At 39.0% G+C, this 22355-nt stretch overlaps 1 pseudogene; it reads left to right on the plus strand.

The window, feature by feature from the left end:
* LOC148032227 (uncharacterized) overlaps positions 1–21976 on the plus strand; it is a 39921-nt pseudogene extending 17945 nt beyond the window's left edge.
* Positions 21977–22355: the final 379 nt, after the last annotated feature.

Genomic DNA, 22355 nt, shown 5'->3' on the forward strand with positions numbered 1-22355 from the left:
AATTTCATTGGGATGAGAAGCATTCAAAAGCCATGCGTAAGCTCAAGAAGCTGTTGCAATCAACTCCTACTCTACGCAAGGCGGATTATCAGTGTGGACGGCCGATCATGTTGACAGTTGATACTAGCCCTATTGGCATAGGTTGGGCAGTGGGACAGGATGATGCTGATGGAAATAGGTATGCTATCCGCTTTGGAGCTAAAGTTCTTAATGAGCGACAAAGGAAATACCTGCAGATCAAAAGAGAGTTGTGGGGAGTAGTCACTGCACTGAAGTGTGACAAAGGGTATTTTATTGGAGCTTCAGTTATTGTGGAAACAGATTGTTTGCCTTTGCTTGGCATGATTACTAGTTGCTCGACTCTAGATATAGCAATGCTTCGGTGGATTGCCTATATCAAATCATTGAATCCAGAATTTCGACACATAGCAGGGAAAGATAATCCAGTTGCTGACATGCTTTCTAGAGCGAGATATGAGGATGAGGAGTCAATGCTTGCAGAAGATGATGAGACAGAGTTTGCTGCTTCTGTCCTTGTTCATGATTGTCATGTATCTACTGTTGAAGCCTTTATTGAAGAACTTTATGTTGATGAATGGCTGCAAATTGGACAGTATCTAAGTTCATTGACTCGAAGAGCTGATTGGACAGATGATGAATTCAAGAAAATCAGAAGGAAGGCTTATGGGTATTTCTTGAAAGATGGTTTTCTTTGGAAGCATCCAAGAAAGAGAGGAGGCTTGCCCTTGAGAGTAGTTTGTGATGTAGCGATGCAGATACAGATTATGCGAGAGTTTCATGAGAGCTCATGGGCTAGACATAGAGGTGTGTGGGCTACCTATGAGAAAATCAAAGAAAGATACTGGTGGAAAGGGATGTATAAAGATGTTTCTCACTTTGTGGAGACTTGCAGGGATTGCCAGCTTTACTCTTTAGTGCGACATCGTGATGAGTTGCATCCGACTTATCCACTATGTATGCATTACAAGTGGGTGGTAGACTTGGTTACTTTGCCAGTGGGACTTTGGCAGATGAGATATCTTGTCTTGGCTAGGGAGGATCTTACAAACTATGTTGAAGGTAGACCGTTGCGGATGAAGACCACTACTACAGTATGTAAATTCTTGTTGGAAGAAATATTTTGCAGGTATGGATGTATAGGAAAGATTACAGTTGATCGTGGAGAGCTAGATGCAGATGAAGCTAGAGAATTCTTCTCACGGCTTGGGATTAAATTGGCTCTTACTACTGCCTATAATCCAGAGGGAAATGGCAAAAGTGAAAGAGGACATCCGCCAATAGTTAAAGCATTGGCAAAAGCTTGTAGAGGTCGGATTGGAGATTGGCCGAGATTACTATCTTTTGCATTGTGGGCTAATCGCTCTACACATAGTGTGACTACTGGATACATGCCTGCGGAGTTGATGTATGGGCAAAAAGCTGTCATGCCTACTGAAATTTGTGCTCTCACTTGGAGTGTTCTTCCGTGGCATGAGAATTTATCAAGGGAAGAGTTGTTAGCCCTTCGGATTCGTCAACTAGAGAGAAGGACAAAAGATGTGCAGCTAGCAGTTGATCGTTTGAAGGCAGCCCGTCTCAGAAATAAGGACAGGTTTGATTTAAGGCATCGCTTGAGGCCTAGAGCCATAAAAGAAGGAGATTGGGTTCTAGTCTATGACAGTAGTCTAGAAAATCAGCATAGTAGTATGAGAAAAATGGTTCAAAGATGGTTTGGACCATATGAAGTAAAGCAGGTTTTTAACAATGGTACCTATGAGCTGGTTGAATTAGATGGAACAGTACTGAGGGTACCTATTGCTGGAAAACGAGTCAAGATTTTCAAGAGAAGAGAAGATGAAGAATATGCACTTGAAGCATTGACAGAAGAAGAGCAGGTAGAAGAAAGACAAGCAAAAGAGATAGAAAACATAGATGATGAAGCCGATGGAGAAACAGGTCTACTAGAATCAAAAGATGGACTCGACCTGTTTGTGGAGTTGAATGATCTTGGATAGTTGGCACATCCGGAGGATGCGTAGGTTTAGAGGGGGTGGATGTCGTGTTGCTGCGCATCCGAGTCGTATACACCTCCATTTCTTTTGTTGTGCATTTGTGTTAATTTCTGCGTGTGATTCATTGTTTGTGTGATGCATTTTGATAATCCGCATCCAGTGTACATATTCCCTTAGTGCATGTGTATGATTTTGTTTGGATGCATGATGTGTGTGTATTAGAAAAATATGAAAAACTGATGCCAAAGGATCTTTGTCCTGCTGCTATTTGTTCTAGCTCTGTGTGTAATGACAGTCTTTAAGATCACCACATGCTATACATCTCGGTATGAAGGTCAAAAACCAGGAACTTCAGGGTTGAGGAAAAAGGTTACTGTTTACAAACAACCCAATGAAGTCACTTTTGTTTCTGCAGTCAAAGTTTGCTCCAACATGACAGCCTTGGTGCAAGTGTTTTGAAGATATGCTACAAGAAGGACATTTAAAGGAGGCAGTAGAGTTGCTGCAAGATATGCCTCTTGCAAATAATCTTGTTGCTTGGATGTCAATGTTAAATTAATGCAAAAGGCATGGTGACATATTGCTAGCACAGCAATGCTTTGACAAAATTGTCTCATTGAACTCACATGATGCCTCAGCTTATATGCTCATGTCAGACCTTTACACAAGGGCCGGAATGAGGGAAAAAGCTAAGAAAAGAGGGACAGTTTTGAAATGCTATCAATGGCGGGCTTGCAGAAAAGCCAGGAAAAAGAAGGACGCTTTCGGAACGGAAAGAGAGGGGGACTGGTCGGACGCTGTTATGATGGGGGGAATTCGATGAACAAGGGGATGTAACGGTCGAAGTTCCGAAAGAACGATGATGCTGGATTTGTGAAGATGATCTTCACCAAGCCTATGACTGTGGAGAGCTTCTCGGAATACCCGATCGTCAGGTTCTTTTCAAGTACGCACGCATCACTTCGTCTTTGCTGATTATCGACTCTCTCCCCATAACGAAGCGAAGTATTGAAGACGACGACTCTGATATTGAGTATCGAAGATAACACACTCGACACGAGAATTCATCGATCACTCTTTATGCTGCAGAATTCTTTCTGACCTGTTGTCGGATTATCGCCACGTCCTGAACCTTGCTTTCCCTTGTGGATAGTGAGGATCTTGAGCTCTTTCCAGGGCTTGTCACAGCAGTACTGCAGCGAGGTGACAACAGTCTGTTAGATGAGTCTTTAAACCCTCGTTTGACAAGCATTGGAATAAGAGTTCCAGACAGTGATTTTATTCGTTAGGTTGCTCAAGATTTTGGTGGGGCTTTGGCTCTTACAAGTGCAAATTCTAGTGGTCAAGCAAGCTCAATCTCCATTCAAGAATTTGAGAAGCTGTGGGAGCATTGCACATTTATTTTCGATGCTGGTCAACTTCCTGCTAGTAGAGCAGGTTCAATAGTTGTTGAACTCACAGTTCCAGGGATGTACAAGATTTTAAGGGAAGGCAGTGCTTTGGTTCCTACAGCTGCAGTCCTTGAAAGATATGGACTTCTGGATGCTTCTCATGATCAACAGCAACACTGTTCACATTTAAGAAACTCCAGTTTTGTAAGCCGACATCTTCCAAAACTGATGGTCAGCCTCCATTTCAATACTCATCGGCAGATGCTTATTCCCAGGCGCGCCAAGTAGGAGTTCTCATCCTTCGGAGACGATGCTAACTCACTTTCAAATAGTGTTGAAGAAGGTGCAAAACGGTTGTACAACAGATTACGTGGAAAAGTGCAGACACCACTGCCAGAGTTATTGCTGAAGTATGGATTGTCAAAGGGGCTTTTCCCAAGAAATGCAACACATTATGAACTAGACGAGAGTACAGGAAAGCTAACTGTGTTTATCCCTACTGTGTGCGAGGTTGGTTATAAAGTTTCCTCCATTTTGAGGTTCACAACACAGAAAATAGGGATCTTTTTATGAAGGGAAAGCTTTATATTCATTTCTCTGTAGATCTTCCTGACTTTGGTTCTCTTACCCCAGAACAATTCCGTGCATTGGAGGGAATCTTACCTTCTAGGCCTGAGCCTGAAATGACAGAGTTGGAACTTGATGAGTGTGAAGACATAATTTTGCAAGATGTCAATATTGAGGAGGAGATAAGGAGGAAGCATCAGGATGCCCACAGAACTTCATTGTATTGGCATTGAAAAGATTTCTGAAAATTTGTTCATAGGGATTACTGCCCAGTCCAGCAGAACTCTTCAAGTCTCCTCAAGCCTACGTACCAAAGTCATAACTATCTTCAAAACCCTGAATGTGAACAGTTTATGAGAAACTTCAAATTATTCTGAATATGAACTTCTTGTAGCTCATTTGACAAGGAATATAGTGAACTTTGGCATCAAATATTTGAGTTTTTCTTGTTAGCCTCAATTCTTGCTGTATCTTGAACCCCGTGTTCTGCAGCCCTTGCGTGAACTCTACGACACCGCAACTATAAGGGTGATTCTTATGTGGACCATGCATGACTTTCAAGGTTATGGAGAATGCTCTAGTAAAGTGTGTTTTCTTATTTTGCTAGTTTTCTTTGAGCGATGTTGGTGTTATGACATGCCTCATTGTACTTGTGGTTCTGTAGGGCTAGTCACGTCAGGTTACCATGCATGTCCTCTGTGTGGACCAAGGTTGGATTCTCGTATGTCAGAATCTATGAAGAAGATTATATTTGAGGGACATCGGGCTTTTCTGCTAGAGGGTCATGTCATGAGAGAAGGATTTCTTGGTTGCCCTCCTGCGAGAATGAACTCACTTACCTGGTTTGATCACAGGATGGTGGACCAAGACTCACTTCCCAGTGGAATGCGACGCTTCTCAATTTTCTATGAGCTGACTTATTGGAAAAAACTAAAAATTAACCACCTTTTAGATCCCATGCACATTTTTAAGAATGTGGGTAGCTTGCTATGGGACCACCCCACTGGGCAGCGAGACACACTAGGAGGGAGGATGGATTTGAAAGCAGTGGGAAAGATGGAACCATATTGGCCTGTAAAAAGTGGTGTCAACGGTCGAGTGCAATTGCCGCGCGCTCCTTGGGTTTTGTCTGGCAATGAAGTGCAATGAGTAAAGGAAAATATCAAGTCCTTTCACACGCCGACTGGCCTAAATGCGTTCTCTCAAGACAGCATTCACAAAGGATGACCAACTGACAGGACTCAAATCCCATGATTGGCATAAGATGTGTCAGATATGTATGGTATGAGGCTGCATATGGCATGATTCTGCATATTAGATTTCAGAATCTCCATTTGTTTATACACAATATTAATTACATGGTTTTCACAGTTCGTATTGCCGATCGCAATCGCGGGGTCTCTGGCATCGGAGGTACAGATAACCATTTACACATTGTCCGAGTTGGTTCAGTTTGTCTCCCAAAAAGAGATTCACACATCATTGATTGAATTCGCGAAATGCATGGTAGTAGAGACTACTTGTCTTTTGGAGAAGTATCTTCCCACTAGCATGCTCATGATACAAACCCATCTTCTAGTGCATATTGTAGATGAATTGCAAGTTGTAGGTCTAGTCGATAGTCGATGGATGTTTTTCCTTGAATGGTTCATGAAGACCTTAAAGGGATTTGTGCGACAATGGGCTTGTCCTGAGGGTAGCATGGCTGAAGGTTGGTTAGTGTCGGAGGCCTTGGTGCACATTTCTGAGTGGTTGTCCACTATGGACCGAGACAAAGGCTTGATATGATCACTTAAGGAGTATGATTGTCTGAATGGAGATGTCCTAGTGGGAAACGGAATAGAGAAGAAGATGGACACATCCATGGAGCCTAAGGTGAACTGATTTTGTATGCTGCATAGCGCTACGATGGAGAAGTGGCTGCAACGGTATGAGGATGCTCAAGCTGAGCGAGAGTCTACAAGATCTGACTTTTGACGGAGTACGCGACAACGGCCCATTCAATATCCAAAGGGCTTAGAGGAGATGCCTCTACTCATGTCCACTAGATGGCTACATGAGGCCCTAACCAAAGCATCTTAGGATGGAGAAAAAGTTACTGAAGAAGAGTGGGACTTCTCACGTGGATGCAATCCCAAGGTATGCAATCCCAATAAATTACAATCTATATTGCAAATTGCAACTAATATACTTGTTCTTCTCCCAGTATAAGGTCCATAGTGCAGCATGGTCACGAGGACGACATTTCAGAGTAGAGTACATCGACAAGTTACGCTCGATAATGGACTGTGGAGTGATGGCAATGTTTGAGCAGGAAAGTCGTCGACATGCCACAAATCCAAACCGTGTAGTTGAAGAGATGGAGTATTTCGGATGTTTACAGGGTATCCTTGTAGTGGACTATCGAAGTTTCTCCGTGACCATATTTGATGTGCAATGGTTCAAGGTTACTCTCAAAGGAGCAGGTACAACTGTTTGGCGAGGGCCAAGTGGCTTTGTTGAGATTGACTCAACGAAGAAGTGGACCGATTTGAGTGATACATTTGTTTTGCCAAATCACTGTGAGCAGGTAAGAGTCCCTAATACTTGACACGCCTTAGCAATCTCAAAGTTGAATTTTATAGTAATCGTAATATGGATCAGGTCATCTTTTTCCCTAATCCGCAACAACCTCAATGGTGGTATGTCATTCCCATGACATCTAGGAGTAACCCCGTGTTTGCCAAAACCCCCGTACCAATCGTAGAAGAGACACCTTTAATAGCGGCAATGACAGAAGGCATAGAAGAAACTAGGATGAACCACCTGGAGGACCAAGACATCTCACTTATGGAGATAGAGGAGATAGAGGATGGGTTTTTTGAAAATGAAGCAGAGTCCTTATTTTGTGGAGAATTTTGTATAGATCTCCCGGTGTATACTAAGCTATGTCAAGATGAGATTGTGGAACCCTAAACAAAAGTGACTGAATCAAAATGCTCCTCCCACTACAGCAATGCCACTTTTTGCAAATTGGTTAGGACAGTTTGTATGGTTTTGGAGAATGGTGTTTTGTATTATCTAATTTTTATTATTATTTTAAAATGAAGTCTTGCAAATTAAGTCTTAGTTTTATTATGTCTTGCAATTCATTATCTGATATTATTAATTTTCCTTGTATGTGCAGGTTTAGGATTTGGGCACGGACGACAAGATGAATCGCGATTTTACAGATGATGACATTGACGCAATGCTAGCACGTTTCTCACCGGAGCAACTAGCGTGGGTCAGAGATAGAGCCGATGCACAACTTTCCCATTCCACCTCAGCACGATCCGCAGACTCTGGATGGTCCGATGCTTCGGTCTCCAGTAGATACAGTCCCAGGTCTCGCTTTGCTTCAGAGTCACGTAGTCGAGGAGGAGGCAACTCCTGTTGTGGGGATACAGATGCACTCTCTCCCACTCACATTGCCACCAGGGAGTGGACACCATCTTTCGCTGGCGGTGGCGGGCAAATGTCTATTGCTCCCACTCCTTCACGCACCCCACCGATCACTCTTAGGGCCGACAAGAAGTACACCAAACCCACTCCTCCAGGTATGTATTTTCACATCCTTATTCACAATAGCAATTATCAATTCAAGTTGTGTTTGAGACCTTTGTATTAATATCATGAAAGTACTCATTTGCAAAATCTTGTAAGTTACTCGTATCTCATAGATAAGGCCACTGGCCATTTATACATGAATGATGAGGGAAAAGCTGTCATCTCTAGAATGCATGAGTTGTGCCAACAAGTATTTTGGCACAACATTACAGACAAGTGGAAGCAGATCCCAGATGCTAGCAAGGAGTACATAATCGATACATTATATCGAGAGTTCCCTCAGCCCTCTTGCAATGATAGATTTTCGAGAGGGTGGATGATGATGTGTGTGCATGATTATCAGTCGCATAGGCGGTCTAATGCACGCGAAGCAGTCAAGTAGGGAAAATCAAAGCCGGAGTGGCTGGATACAGAGGACTGGAGTAATCTCCAAGATGAGGAGACATCCACTCCAGACAAGTGGAAGTAGCAGAAGGACACAGCAAAGGCGCGCTTGGACGCAGGATCGGTGCATCACCTTGGTAGCGATAGCTACACAACATTCTTGGCAGATTTCGTAAGTATTAATAGGGTAGAGTACTCTAATTTAATGACATCCATGTTGATGTATGTATTTCGAACATGAATCTCAAGTACGTTGTTTTTCAATGTTTGTGTGCCACAGTAAGGTTTTACGAGAATCATGACCCGATTGCACTAGAGGTGACATACAGGGAGAAGCATGGCTTGAGTGCCCTGATCGAGAAGCTCTATGCTCACGGAGGACCGGTAAGTAGTAATAAATATCATTCCTAATTTGAGAAATCTGTCATTATATGTCAGTTTGTATTTGGTACTCACAATCATATATGTATTTGCTATTGCAGGCTCCCTTCGATATGCCACTACAGTGAGAGGAGTTGTCTGATGTGGATGAGTCGTAGAGAGCAGATTAGGCTACATAGGATTACTCCCCATCTTGTATTATGTAAGGCCTTATGGCCTGTATCCTCCATATTTAATAGCTAAGTGTATATGATTCGGACTTCTATGTTGTAGCATGACTCCATATACACATCTCCATGTTATTCACCACATATTGATGTACAGGTGTATACATATTTGCTTTGTTGCAGTAGCACTTCTCAATTTAAGTTCTGTTATTTTCTTTATCAATGCAGTGCACATTTGTGTTAATTAATGTCATGAAAGTGCTTGCTTGCAAAGTCTTGTCATTATTTGGGATCGATTGTCTAACTTCTTTGATAGCAGAAATTGTCTCTTAGCCCTGTGTGGCTCTAACTATGGCAGGGCTGCATCTGCAGCTCTACCACAAATTTTTTTTCCTGCAACCATCAGTATTAGCGTCAAAAAATAACTCTACAATCGTTGGTATTAGCATTAGAAATTCCTCTGTAACCGTCGCTAATTTCGTTGGTATTAGTGTCACTAAATAGCGACGCTAATATCGACGAAAATAGCAACGAAAATACCGAGGCAAATAGCGACAGTTTTGTAGCGATGCTAATAGCAATGACGGGGATATTTTTCATATATAAAGAAAACATCATTATAAACGTCATTATAGCATATATATGTTGTAGTGCTTACGAGTCTTAGGTTCATCTCTCACTCCATCTCTCCTCCTTTTGATAGCAAGCTCTCCACAAAACCTAGCTCATTGTATCATTGAATATGTGCCCCTTTCTTCATGGAAATAGATCCTCGAACATATGGATCTTTCCCCGATGTGTTGCAAAACATTGAGGAACTTGTGGTGCAAGGATTATTGTAGCCATTAATTCTTCTTGAAAAACATGTGCAATCTATATTGCAATCCATTTAAAGAAGAAAACCCAAATCATACTTACTTAGCAATGGCAGAGAAAGAATCCCTAATAGAAAACATCTAATAGAATCCATATAATATCAACGATCCACCTTCTTTACCTAGTACCCTAAATAGATGGCATGCCCAATAACTATGCATGGGCTTCCTAGTTAATTAATTGCAATTCTATGGTTTACATAAGACACAAAAAGATTAATTTCTATTATAGAAGCTAGGGTATCTTAGGTCCTTGAGTTTGGGATGAATATCAATGTACGATGAGGAACCTCCACAACACTATTTTTATTTTTATTGACACTAATATGATCTCTTCTCTACCTTTAAGATGACCTTCTTAATTTTCCTCCACTGGCCCTTCATGCAAACTTACACAATTTTCCATTGTCCCTATGCAACCAATAAAGCTTGTAAAATAGGTTTCTAGGTACTTGATGTACCTAGTCATGGGTTCATTGGAATTCTTGTATGGCGCAACCATCTCAACAAAGCTTAGGTGATAAGCAATTGATTTGCAACCCACACTACCATTATTGTAGGCAACACTATGGATCCATTAACCTTTCCTCAAAGTGAAATTGATCTAAGAATTCAACTTTACCTTTAAACAATGTATCCTTGACACAAAAAGTGAGTTCTTCTAGTCAAATAATATACAGATGTTTGATATCACTCTTGTCAACTCCCCCACAAGTTTCAATAGTAGTGTTGTTCCAAAGAAGATCCATTGATGAATTCATCTTATGATCTTCAAATTACTGTGAGTTTTGTACAATATCAAAGGCTGTGCAAGCCTTTGGCTAGGAGCATCCTCCTCCTATATTCATCATAAATAACCATGGTCTTCCTTGGCTACCTCATATTTACCAACCCCAAGTAAGATTTCTCATATGTCAATAAAAAAGAAATGATATTTCGCATGTATCTACTTTGATACCATGCAATGTATCCTAGTAAAGATATGCTTTTAAAGATAAACTCTGTGCTCAATCACACAAGATTTGAACACAAGTGCATAATTGGAACTCATGTCATGCATTCACAATCGATGAAATACATGAAAAGATGAAGGCACTGAAGGATTAGTGCCTAGCCTATCTACAAGTTCCCCTACATCATGCAAGATGAAAACATGATTCCTTGATTAAATTACAATCCATAACCTCACCTCTCAACATTTAGCAATAATAATAATTGTTGCACTCCGCTCCACCCACCAAAACTTGCAAAGACTCATAAAAAAACAATCATCATGATGTTTACCAAATAAATAATCCATATCACAATTGAAGGCATCCTGCATGAACCTCAAACTCACCCAACCACCTCTCCCACTCATCGAGTGGTTCCTAATTTGATTGTGAAAATCCCAACTCTCATGCATGAAAAAAATGGTGCATGCAGAATGAAAGGTATTCTCTCAAGTACGCATGCATCTAAATTTTACTACATATAGATACAGTGGGCATGCTCTGTTAGTGCTCAATGATGGTGCAATGAGTGCATCAATCCAACCCATGTCATGAAAGTAATTCATAAAATCAGGGAATGACCGTGGAGTATAGTATATCCAACAAGTGCAACATGAAGTGCTTGCGAACCCATAATCCCCATGATATGCAAAGATATCAGCAAAAAAAGTATACCTATTTTAAGATGTCTAGTAGCTATCATCAAAGTCTTGCTTTGATTTATTAAAAGAAACTCAATGTCAACCAATTTTATCAAGTTTCCAAGCTCAAAAAATAAAAAATAATTACATAAACAATTCCTACTCTAGACAAACACAAGAAATTTAGCAACAAAGCAAACAACTACAAGCTACAAATCCTACCAACCTAGTGTTTTTCTAGGGGTTTTTAGTTTGCGCAAAAGCACTTGACAATTCATTTGAAGGTGGCAAAAGTAGGCAATGTATCATTTTCAATTTATTAGGGAGAAAGAAATACTAGAGGAGGCAACTAGTGGAGGTACTGGAAGCGAGCCTCTTGAGGCAGAGACAGCCCTAATCAAAAGATAGAGGTAGATGAAATGATAGATGACCTTCATGACAATAATGACCCTTATGTATATCTTGAAAATAGAGAAAAATATGCCACTATAAAAGGGATAAAAAATATTCAAGCTAAAAGCATATTTCTCATTGCTAAACTTACAAAGTCTTTATGGATGCAGAGATGCAAGTGTGACAACCTTGTTTAGGTACTCAAGTTAAAGTTTATATCATACCTCCTCAAATTGTAAGGATCATGGCCATAAAGTTTTAAATTGACTTTATTTTAGGTCATTAAAAATCTACTAGTAACAAATATAATGCCTTTAAACACTCATGACGAGACAAAAAATATCTTACAATCATTGAGTGTTGACTAGAATAGCACATCCATACTTGCACTAATGATTGCACTCTCCTTAGAAATGAATATATAGAGTTGATTGCATGCCCGAAATGTGGTATAGAATAGTATTGCACCAACTCATAGGGTGACATAGTATCTTTTTCATTTTTCTTTTTGGCTATAAATCCAACACATACTTGGGTTGAAGAATCTGGTGATCCTTATAACTTTGCACTTAAGAATTTGACCCACCATGTGTGTTGTGTTTCCTTGTGGATTGCAAACTTAGAAGCATGTCAAGGAGGAACAACATGACTTTTAGAAGGAGCCATAGCAATGAGACCAAGCCTTGTGATGGATGGAGTCAATTCTATTGGTGAATAGATGACCACGTACAATATTGGCATGTGGTTTTGGTCAATTTTAATATCCCTCCATGGCTTGTAGCCAAGAAGGGCCATCTCTTTCTTAGTTTGTTAGTTCCCAACCATTGATACTAGGTAAAGAGTATGGACATCTATCTTGAACCTACAGTTGAGGAGATTTAACTACTACAAATAGGTGTCTTAGAAGTATTATTAGCAAGCATGTTGATTGAAGAGAAATATATTAATTTGAGGGATCTTAATTTGAACCATGTATGATTTTCATGGATATAGAGAATACCTAGGTATATACCACATGCCTTATGGATGCTTGATCAATATTTCATGTTAGTTATTCATAGTATTGTAATCATTTGTAAAATGACATGCTAAGCTTTTGAACTATGTAATTCTTGCAGCAAGTGGTTTTCATGCCCTATGTGTGGACCAATGTGAAATGCACAAAGGTCATGTCATGCTTTAAAGAATATTAATTATGAAACACATCTAGTGTTTCTTATAGAGAAGCATGAGATTTGCTTTGCATTTCTTAGAAGACCACCAAAACACATGTTAGCTATGGATTGGAAGACCCTATGGATGTAAGTAGTGAAACATTGCCAAATGGAATGAGAAGGTTTTCTATTTTCTACATGTTACCATACTAGGATCCATTATTAATCAATCACCTTATTGATCCAATGCACATATTCAAGAACATTGGAGGCCTCTTATGGGAGTATCTCATAGGGTCCAAGGACTTGGTGTGTGACTACTCATGATGATCTATGAGAGGCAAATACCATGAAGGCATATTAGCTATCGCTCGCTCGTTCATGGTAATGGACAAATTTGTCTCTCGAAGGTCCCATGGATAATGTTAACACAACATGAACATTATGATAACTATGAGATCTATATGTTTCTACATACAACTCTCAAAATCTAAGAGTGGGTTCTTCTCCGAAATACACGAAAATCCTTTTAATTCTTTTTGGTGAGCCCCATGTTAAAAATCTAAGGTGAGATCATTGCATCACTGGAAACAATTCATATGTAGATTGATGGGCATATCTAAAGTAATTTATATAGATGTATGGAATGTGTAAATATGAGAAAGCAATGACAAATGCAATCCAGTTAATTGTAAATGAGGTTAAGTGATTTCAAGGGCAAGATGTGTCTGGATACTTGAGAATTTATACAAGAAATTTGGAATTGATTGGAGTGCTTATAGATTAGGGGCTTTATGGTTTGTATATATTGTAGTTTGAAAGATCAAGTCACTAAGCAATATTTTGGCAAATCATGACTCGACCTAATATGCTTTTCAAAAAGAAATCAAGGATCCATATTTCACAAAATATGTAAAAGTAGTAACAAAAAGAACCCTATTAAAATAAGGGGTTATCAATTGAACTCTAGTGGAAAAAAAATGATTGGAATTTGATCATAGACATGTGGAGTTAAAAAGAATAGAGAAATTGATAATGCTCTTGCATGGCACCCCAAGGCACATCATAATGTGCATCCTCGCTCTCGACCATTATATCTTTGGATGGCTACCTCACTGGTCTCTTATGACATCCAATGAATGTTCTTTCTATCTCTTTTGGCTCATGCACGTGAGTGCTCATGGGCCAAGTAGTTTGCGTTTTCAAAGGTCATCCCCATTGACGTGGTGCCTTCCTCACGTGGATTTTATGGAACTTCTTTAGTTGCTAGGGTTTGGCCCTTAGTTACATTAATCAATAGGGAAAAATCTCTCGACCCCAAATTTGGGATTTCTAGCAAAGATTGTGGACTCTCTCATGACACTCATAGTGGCAAGTCCAAGGGTAGTACTGGCTATATATCAAACCATATCATACATGTAAGTAATCATATTCTCTTTTTCCATCTCTCATTTTCTCAAGCTCCACCCTAAAATTAAATGGCATCATGTCTCCCAACTAAGCTATGGCCAATCATCAAGTACACTTTGAAGATTTTTTCCCTGCAAGAAATGGAGAAAAATGTGTGTACAAGTCATAATTTATTCTCTGCACCAGTTTTTCCTACCACAATTATTGCATGCATTAGACTTGGCTTGGGGAGTTTGTTGCACTCATACATTTGTAATTGCACCATTTTTCTCTACCTCAATTTCTATCATGCATGCATTATATAAGACATGCGGTATGAAACACCTAAACTCTATTGGGGTTTTCAATCAATTTACTCTCTTCAAGGCTTATAACTGCAACAAGTTATAGCATGAATCTAAATACATTTGGAGTTATAAATTGGATGATTCCAAGAATTGGACCATGCAAAAACATTATATGAGCATGCAAGTTCGATATAGTCCAAATTTTTTTCTACATGCAATTGAATTGGGTGTAGGGATCTGAAATGCTTGTATGCATAATTTGGATTGTGGATTCTTGGAATAAATGAAATGCGGCATGATTTTTATTTGTTCATGGGTTCTTGGTTTTGGTAATGAATTGCATGATTTTGAATTGCATAGTCTTTGATTTGGAATGCTACATTCAATTCACATACATGCTCTCCAAATATAAGTTGAAATTTTCAGTTATGCTCTTTTCTTTATGTGTTGTCCATTCATTGTCATTGGTCTAATCTACTTGCTAAAATGGATGTGTGTTTTCCTTTTCTCATATGCAAATTGTGTCTCAATCTTTCGGTGTTTCGATTTTCTTATTCACTCTATTTGCATATGCTTGTCACTTGAGATCATGTATGGTATATCTATTTACTACATGGCTTCTATAACTAGTATGATGATATTCATGGATTTATTTGTTGCTTGCTATGGTCCTTCAATGATTTCATCATGATGTTGAACACTTCATTAATCCCATGAGTGAAACTAATTGCATGCATTCTACATAGTATTTTGTGAATTGAAATTATAAGATGAAATTGAATTGATTGTGTGAATTGTGATCATATGATGAAATTGATTGCTTTGTTTCTTGCAAGAATTTTTCATGATTTCAAACATTTGCATTGGTTTCTAATTTTGATTGCAATCATGGATTCATTAGTCACATGCATTTTTTCATGCTATTGATTTGGTACCATCCATTAGGGTTTGCTATGGTCCTTTGGGGAATTTTCGCTTCATCAAAATGCTTGCATTTGTTTTTGTTCTTGATTGGAAACATAATTGCATCAATGACTTGCACTTTATTATACTTTTTGTTTGTGTGGGCATAACATGTTTAGCCATGAAGTTAGCATGCTTTGATTTCTAATAATAATATCTTGCACTTTGTTGCACTGTATGCCAATGTCTTTTGTTGTTTTCCATGATCTCATTTACCAAGTGCTTTGAGTGGAAGTCTTTATATCCTTTGATATGGTGTGAATTGTGATGATATGATGAAACAGATTGTTATGGTCCTTTGAGAAATTTAACATGATGTCATATGCATCCATTGGTTTCTAATTTTGATTTATATCATGGATTCATTGATCGCATGCATTGTGTCATACTATTGATTTAGTATTACACATCAGAGATTTCTACGGTCCTTTGGAGAATTGATGCCTCCTCAAACAATTACATTTTATCATACCCTAAACATGCTTGTATTCTTGATTGGAAACATAATTATATCACTCACTAATGCTTTATCATACTCTTTTTTTTTCTTTGGCATTTCATGTTTAGGCATCAAGCTAGAATGCTTTGCTTTGGAATAGTAGTTGCATTAATCACTTGCACTTTGTTGCATTCCATGCTAATGTTCTTTGATGTTTTTCATTCTTGCATTTTTCAAGTGCTTTTAATGTAAGTACTTATGTCCTTTGATGTTTTTCAAGAAAGACCTTTCAGTTTTATGATAAGTATGCTTTGTTAAATATATAAAGAGCTATTGGTATCACTACTACATAGTGCATCACTACTCACTACATGGGAGATGTATAAGAGTTTACTTAACTACACACTTTTCCTTAGTTATAATTGAGTAAACCTTGCCAAAATGAGTGTTATGGATCACATCAAGCCTCCACCATCTTGGAAAAATGATTATAAATATACCAAGGATGATGTAATCAAGTTTGTGCCGCAACTTGCATGTTCTATCTCCCAACATGTCTTTCACCTCCATGTTGCATGGTTTGTGGGGTGTCCCATCCACATATCACTCACCACATATTGCACACCATATTCACAAAAGACCATCGCCATTGCCTTCACCACCAACATGTATGCCTCCATCCACAATCCCTCCCCTCGTAACAATTTCATCCACACCACCACTTGAGCCAATAACATGGCCATCACCACATGCTTCACAATCTCTCTAGAAAAGTCTGTCAGCACTATAGTATACGGAGAAGATACTAGGTCCACAAGTGATTGAGAAGCGGGACAAGTATCAACCTCACTCCCTTGCACCATCCCAAAATTCTTATATACATTCTTCATTGACTTATGATGATAAATATGTCACCAAGAAAAATAGCCAGCTATAGGGGCATATGTAGATAGTCATACTATTGAAACGCTACAAGGAGCATTGGACGCACGTATACAAAGGGAACTTTCAACCTAAGGATTGGAATGTGGTCAAAAAGATAGTGAATGAGTAATTAGGGGCTACTTTAATGATTGACTAGGTGAGAAATAGAATAGATACCCTTGGGAAGAAGTACAACACAAAAACCTAATACCTATGTCTTGTCTCTACTTTTGAGCTCCTTGCTCTCGATTGTAGGCGACCATGCCTTGCAATGCTTTCCTTCACAAAATATGCCTTTTACACTATCTATACTACCTACATTATATTATAATGTGTAAAATTTATTATAATTGATTGATTTCACAAACCTAAAGCCAATACTATATGGTATGCATACATATATACTATTCTATACTCTATTATATTTGACAAATTTCACAAACCTAGAACCAATCCTATATGGCATTCAATAAATGCTCTCCAAAACTTCTCTTTTTTATTTTAAAAATCGTAATTTATTAACATAAAATTTTATATATTTATAAGAAATGTGTTAAATCCTTTCACTCTAGACTTATATTAAAGCGAGAATTGTATGGTGCAATTGTAGGCTCTCTCTCTCTCTCTCTCTCTCTCTCTCTCTCTCTCTCTCTCTCTCTCTCTCTCTCTCTCTCTCTCTCTCTCTCTCTCTCTCTCTCTCTTGTCACGACATGAATGACCCACCCACGCTAGGGTGGTTGATGAGTATGACTCCGTGCATTGCAAATTAAGTGTTGTAGCACTTTACTTAAAATTTTGATTAAACCAAAATAATATTGATAAAATAGAACTCATCAAGCCTTGAAATGGTTTAACCTCAAGCATGCAAGGATTTTAATCCTACACAATAGTGTGTACATGCTACTATCTACCAAGAAGCTCCCCTCTCTCTCCCCGTCTCACCCTAGTTTCCACATCATTGAATATACCAATGCATCACATGAATAGAATGAGTATGCTCTCCCCTTCCTCCCCCTTTTCCACTCTACCCTCCTCCTCCCAAAACCCAAGAATACCACCTTTGCCAATGCAAAGTGTTGACCATACAACTATTTATAGATGCACAATGTAAGAAAAAGCAATGCCAAGCACACAATACAACTACTAATAAACCAAAAACAATTCAAAATAGTGTCATATCTAATTCTCATTGCAATGCATTAATCATTTTGAAACCCAAAAGATAAAAGAAAGAAAAAAACTTGCATCAATCTCCATGTGCATTACAAATTTTGCAAAATCAAAATACATTTTGTATTACATGCTATGCAAATCTACATGCCAAGAGCAAAGTTCGCTTAATGAATTTTTGAATAAAGTCCTCGTACAATGCCATTGTCATCCACAATCTCATGGCCCTCTACTTGCTTATAGTTCTCATCGAAGTGTCATGTCTCCATTAGTGTGTGGATCCTTTTTCTTCGTGGACTATACCTCCCATCTAATTTGTATGTAATTATTTAAAATGCAACACACGATAATTTTTTTGGAAAAAATGGTAATGATACATTCAAGTAAAAATTTCCATTTTTTTCAAAAAAATCTTAAAAGCATTTTCTACCTTTACTCGGCCTCTAGCAATTTTCTTGTCAAACATGTTTTTCTCTCTAAGGTCATATCCTCCTTTTGACTTGAACACCTTTACTAAGAAACTTGTGGGATTATATATTGAGTCTTCTACAAGATATGGCTTGAGATGTCCAGCTCTACATCGGTTGGCATCCACTATGTGCCTTGGTGATATAGCAAGATATTATTCACTAGTGTGTCAGGTAACCGACATGAGGATATGTCACTTACTTTATAGCTAGACTACATCCACTTAGTCCATCCTTGGTTATGGCACACTCATTGTGCCACCTCTTCTTTTCTTAGCAAGTTCACACTTAGTGATGACATGTATATACATTATGATACTTTCATATTAGTATTTTATCATATTGTAGACTTAGTTATTTTGTGTGGAAGAAGAAGAAGGTTTCAACCTTATCTCTCTATGTTCTCAAGTATCCATTGCTTTTGTGTGTGTCTACTCTTGAGTGTTTCATCTCTCTCCTCTCTTGTCTATTTTCATGGTATCAAAGCTATCCCACAACTGTGAACAGCTCAATTGAAGGCTAAGGTGAAGGCATTGGAGCATGAAAGTAAGCAAGCAAGCAAAGGGTAAGAAGCTCTTCCACCTTACTTGATTTGCCTTAGGTTATAGCTACAGGAGGCTCTTGAGACTAGCAAAGCTAGAGTCTTTGATTGCAATGAAACTTGTTGAGAAGAAAGAATATTGTATATAATACAAACAAGCCATTAAGGCCCCCTATGATTTTTGGCATCTAAGGCCATTTCAACCTCCATTTTTAACCTACAAGTAGTATCAACAACAATTTTTGGATTTATGAAAGCTTCAAATACGCCTGCCATTAATAGGTACACAAGTTATAGATTTTGAATCTATAAGATTTGTGGTGTTTAGTGGATTATAAACACAAAATTTATCTATAAACAAATTGCAAATTATAATTATTATTGTATAGTTAGAGAAAAAGGTTGCATGTTTAATTGTGGTGCACATAGTATCAATTTGCTTACAAATTGTATGTTTTTGCAAGGTTTTCTCTTTTGTCAAAATTTTGAGAACTTCAACCAAATTGTCAATGAGAAGCTTGATTAAAAAAATTATCTTCCATGAAATTTCAAGATGACAAATTTTTAAAAAAGTAAATGTGTTTGGAATTACATTGAAGGAGACATATCACCTAAAGTTCCTGCATGATATGCTACTATAAAATAGGTAAAGGCTAAGAAAGATTAGGGGCAAACATAGAGTAACGTCATATGCTGGGTATGATGGGCTAGTTTCCATGAATTTTAAACCCCCACTATTGCATGGAAGAATTTGATAATGTTGTTTGTATAGTAAATACAAAGGCTAGAAAGCTATAACTTAAGTGAGAGCTAAACCAAGTGAAAAAAAGAAGGTTTTCATTAATGATTATTCATTGAGGATCAAGAGTATTATGGAAGCTCTTGGATCTATTAGTATGATAATTGTTTCCATGTTGAGGGAGAGAATGAGAAATTGTGGCCTCTACACAAATGGAATTAGTCTTTGTATATTAATAAATGCAAAAGTGGCACTATCTAACCAAATTGGAACTCGAGTAGGACACTTTTTGTAATGTGTCCACTAAAATCATCTAGGACACGTCTTAGCAGTCCATCGGAAAGGATGTCTAGAAAGCTGCATCCGACACTCCCATGGAATGTTACGGGATTTGCGATCTAGGTCTTCCCGCATCTGCCATGTAGCGGAAGTATCCTGGCCGTTCCCACTTAGGATTGACCGGAATTAGGGTTTTCCTGATTGGTCATTACCTAACAGCAACTAGCGTCGGACCCAAGTGAACTACTTTACGCAGAAATGCCATATGCGAAGAGGATTCACGCTGCACTTGGTTCAAGGAGAATGGGAAACGAGAGGGATACAAAGCTCAACCTCTTTGCCATAAGGCATAGTCCCATTCTGTTCCCCTAAAATAGTGTAAATTGGGTAAGACATAACTCTAGGTCATCGCTTTCGTTGTTCGTGTCCTTTAACGATCATCCCGCTGTTCTTCGAGATTTGAGAAAAGTTCACGGCTAACCGGGACCACCCAATCGTAGGACGGTGTCGTACTGCTGCGCATCCGAGGTGTGGAATCCACCAAAATGTTGTGTGTGTGACATTTGTTACTTTGTACATACTTAGTCGTTGTGTTTATATTTATTTTCTGCATGCGAGTATAGTGGAGAGATGTTTGGAAGCATAGTAATGGATATGTTTAGGAAGTTTGGATCTGTTTCAGAAGCACTAGAAGATCAATTACTATCTACCTTGGATTTTGCAATGGAGGTTTCTGCAGTTGAAAAGTTAAGGGTCTGGCAGCAGTGCAGTTTTTAGGACTCCTATTTTAAGACACATATGGACTTGGTTGGGACTAGTGTCTGCTTCAAGAAAGGTTCTTTGCGATTTATTAAAAGATGGTTGTAGTTGTGTTCTGATTCCTGGAGGTGTTAGAGAGATGCTCTTTATGGAACATGACCGTGAGGTAGCTTATCTGAAGCAGAGAGTTGGTTTCATACGTGTAGCAATTGAGACAGGAGCTCCTTTAGTGCCTTGTTTTATATTTGGGCATACCCATGTTTACAAGTGGTGGAAACCCAAGGGCAGGGTATACAATCAGATCTGTCGACTGCTTCGCTTTGTGCCACTTATGTTTTGGGGAATGTTTGGGTCCCCTATACCTTTTTGTCGTCCGATGCACATTATTGTTGGGAAGGCTATTTTGAAAGGGATGGCTATTTTCAAATGAGGGCTTTTTAGGGGGAAAGAAGAAAGCGGCTACAGAATAGGGGAGTTCAAGACGAAGAAAAGAGGAGAGTTGGAGAAAAGGTGCAGTCGAAAGGTGGTGAATAGATGAAGAGCAGAGCAGAAAGCATATGAATTGCAAGCAGAAAGCATATGAATCACAAGAGGAAAGCATACGAATCAAAAATGATTTTTTTTTATAAGGAGATCCTTCATATTTCAGATGTGGAGCTAGAGGAGACAAATTTTCTCAGTCAAATGGAGAGCTTACGACCTGTGCTTTTGGTCTACATGAAGGGGAACGTGCTTTATTTCCTGTTGAAGGAAGACGATCTCAGGGACCGGGGAGAGAAGGGGCAATTGCTGCATACTGAGGATGATCTACTACCACGGCATCTGGATATTCATCCCCTTCCTATCGGCACCATCATCCTTTGCTACTTGCTGTTCTAGCGCAGGTGCACCGTAGCATACTATGGCAACCCCACTATAAATTGCAATCGGAGAGAAAAGCATCCGAGGGATATTTTGTCACAGAACAGAGAACAGGGAAAACACAGACAGACTCTTGACGTAAGACAACATCATGCATTCTCTCTCTGTGTCTGTGTCTGTGTAGCGAACATGGCATTTGGGTGATTGCCAAAAGACTTAGGAGAAAGAGAACCCAAAAGGAAATTATACCTCTAGGCTTTTAGTGTGGACCCCTTGATGCAACTCCATCAAGCTTTACATCTCACATGGACAAGATCAGCACTTGCTGAAGCCCTCCACTCCATGCAGTTCTTCTTCCACCATCTTCTGCACAAGGTGGCCTTGCATGCATGTAGCTTTGGCTTTGGGGTGGCATCTTGATGCAGGTCTTTGGAATGGCCTAACTCGCAGTATGATAGAAGTGTTAAGCCTGCTTAATGTATGGCTGGAAACTGCACGGAGGTGCTTGCGACAGATTGCTAATTGCTTCCGGAGACAGGCTTCTGGCCCTGCTAACGAGACAATCAAAGCATCATGGACATCCCTGAAGTAGATTGCTATTTGCAATTCATGTTATCTATGCTAGAGGGCTCAGGAGGTTTAAGATCTGTTTGCAACTGCACTAAGATGGGACTGCATTCTAATGGACTTTGAAAGTTGTCTCAGGCTGTCATGACTCTGACAATGCCTGCCCTTGCCACTCAAACTCACCCCCTATCGCCACTACAAATAGTATCAACCAGGCTCATATCAATTGTTACCTGGCTGCTTCTATTCTAATTAAAATCTCATATATGCTGTTCTAGATGACCAATTCAATTTTCAACACTTGTTGATACATCCAACCACCAGCAGTAACAGAATCTATCCATTCAAAGTCTTGTTCAAGGCACTGATAATCAAACAATTCCTACGAAACTTGATGCAAAACA

This window comes from Lygodium microphyllum, chromosome 8, assembly GCF_053477565.2.
Source record: "Lygodium microphyllum isolate KBCC chromosome 8, Lygodium_microphyllum_v1.1.10, whole genome shotgun sequence".
Lineage (NCBI taxonomy): Eukaryota > Viridiplantae > Streptophyta > Polypodiopsida > Schizaeales > Lygodiaceae > Lygodium > Lygodium microphyllum.